Raw genomic sequence first — 2868 nt, 5'->3', positions numbered from 1 at the left:
GAAAACAAAAAACAAAAAACCGGAGTTTTGCTCTTGTTGCCCAGGCTGGAGTGCAATGGAGTGATTTCAGCTCACCACAACCTTCGCCTCCCGGGTTCAAGCAATTCTCCTGTCCCAGCCTCCCGAGTAGCTGGAATTACAGGCGTGTGCCACCATGCCCGGCTAATTTTGTATTTTTAGTAAAGATGGGGTTTCTCCATGATGGGCAGGCTGGTCTCAAACTCCTGACTTCAGGTAATCCACCCACTCGGCCTCCGAAGTGCTGGGATTACAGGCATGAGCCACCGCCCCCGGTTCTTCCACTCTTCTCTGTTGGCAAGACTGCCTTACTCTCCTGGAATTGTCTCCACTCTAGGGAGGAGATAAAAAAGGAGAAAGAGGCCGGGCACACTGTTCACACCTGTAATCGCAGCACTTTAGGAGGCTGAGGCAGGTGGATCATGTGAGGTCAGGAGTTTAAGACCAATCTGGCCAACTTAGTGAAACTCTGTGTTTACTAAAATACAAAAATTAGCCCAGCAGGGTGGAAGGTGCCTGTAATCCCAGCTAGTCTTGAGGCTGAGATGGGAGAATCACTTGAACCTGGGAGATGGTGGTTGCAGCAAGCTGAGATTACGCCACTACACTCTAGCCTGGGCAACTAAGCAAGACAGTCTCAAAAAAGAAAAAATGGAGAAAGATACTAATTCCTTTCAGCCACTCTAGGAGCTCGGTAGCACAGGTACGGGGGCTCCCTGCCTGGCTTGGAAACCTGACTCTATCTGCTAGCCGTGCATCCTTGGGCAAGCTACTCAACTTCTCTCTGTCTGAGTTTCCTCATGTGTTAGATGGTAATAATATTAGGTTGGTGCAAAAGTAATCGCGGTGTTTGCCATTGAAAGAAATGCCAAACTAACAATAGAGTGCCTGCTTCTTAGGAGAATTACGGGAGTTAGTAAATGCAAAGCCCTTAGGACAATGGTGGGTACCTTGAAAAAGATCAGTACTGGTAGTGAATATTCCCAGTAGCTTAGGTATCTCTTCGCTTTTTACTCATAAGCTTAAAGTGAAGGATTTGATATCTGTGTTGGCTTTAAAGGAACAAAAGTACTTTCTCTTCCTAACTCTAGCTATGTAACCTTCACCCAGAGGGAGAGGCTTCAAACACCATGCCCTGTGGGAGGCTTTGTGCCACACGGTCTTCAGGTGCTAGCCTGAATTTTAGCCCCATTAAAGATGTCCACATTCGGCCAAGCTCGGTGGCTCACGCTTGTAATCCCAGCACTTTGGGAGGCCGAGGCGGGCAGGTCACCTAAGGTCAGGAGTTCGAGACCAGCCTGACCAACGTGGAGAAACCCTGTCTCTACTAAAAATACAAAATTAGCCAGGCATGTAATCCCAGCTACTTGGGTGACTGAGGCAGGAGAATCGCATGAACCCAGGAGGCAGAGGTTGCGGTGAGCCGAGATCACACCATTGCATTCCAGCCTGGGCAACGAGAGCAAAATTCCATTAAAAACCAAAACAAAACGAAAACCATGTCCGCTTCTGAATCTGCAGAACCGTGAATATGTTACATTACACAGTAAGGAGAAGTCAAGCTAAGAGAGCTCGAATTAAGGTGATAATAAACAGGTCTGCAGATGTATTTCTTTTCTTTCTTTTTCTTTTTCTTTTTGGCCTGAGGTTCTCTAATGGCCTTGAGATTTAACGATGTCCCATACTTGGCTGGGCACAGTGGCTCACATCTGTAATCCCAGCCCTGTGGGAGGCTGAGGTGGGTGAATTGCTTGAGTCCAGGAGCTCAAGACCAGCCTGAGCAACATGGTGAAACCCGGTGTCTACAAAAAATACAAAAGTGAGTGGGTGCGGTGGTGCATGCCTGTAATTCCAGCTACTTGGGAGGCTGAGGTGGGAGGATCACTTGAGTTCAGGAAGCTGAGGCTGCAGTGAACCAAGACCACGCGAGTGCACTCCAGCCTAGGCAACAGAGCTAGACCCTGTCTCAAAATAAATAAATAATAAAAATAAAGATGTTCCATACTGTCTTTTAAGATGGAGGATGTGGCCATAAACCAAGGGATTCAGGTGGCCTCTAGAAGCTAGAAGAGGCAAGGAAGTGCCTCGTCCTAGGCCACCAGGAGTAACACTGCTGACTGATGCCTGATTTTAGCCCAGTAAGATTCATTGTCAGAATTCTGACTTCTGGAACTGTACACTAACAAATTTATTTGTTTCAAGCCACTAAGTTAGTGGTAATCTGTTACAGCAGCAATAAGAGATGAATACACCTTTCACATCTTAATTTACATCAGGAGTGAGCAGACGTTTTCTACAAAGGGCTGAGTAGTAAATATTTTAGGTTTTGCGGGCCAAGACCACAAATCTGCCATTGCAGTTTGAAAGCTGTCATAGATGATACCGCCATGATTGAGCGTGGCCAGGTTGGGTTAGGGGCTCTTGTGGCAACCTTGAAGGACTGGCGCACACAGGAGGGAATCCAACCCCTTAAAATTACATCACATTCCAGCCTGGTCAACACGATGAAACCCCATCTCTACTAAAAATGCAAAAAAGTAGGCGACCGTGTTGGCGCGAGCCTGTAGTTCCAGTTACTCGGGAGATTGAGGCAGGAGAATCGCTTGAACCCAGGAGGCGGAGGTTGCAGTGAGCCAAGATCGTGCCATTGCACTCCAGCCTGGGCGACAGATCAAGACTCCGTCTTGAGGGGGAAAAAAAATTACATCGAATTAAATTAGGCCAAGCATGGTGGCTCACACCTGTCATCCTAGCACTTTGGGAGGCTGAGGTGGGTGGATCACCTGAGGTCAAGAGTTTGAGACCAGCCAGGCCAACAGGTGAAACCTCGTCTCTACTAAAAATACAAAA

Source organism: Mandrillus leucophaeus, unplaced genomic scaffold, assembly GCF_000951045.1.
Source record: "Mandrillus leucophaeus isolate KB7577 unplaced genomic scaffold, Mleu.le_1.0 Scaffold430, whole genome shotgun sequence".
NCBI classification, from domain to species: Eukaryota; Metazoa; Chordata; class Mammalia; order Primates; family Cercopithecidae; genus Mandrillus; species Mandrillus leucophaeus.
Note: the sequence above shows the minus strand (reverse complement) of the source record.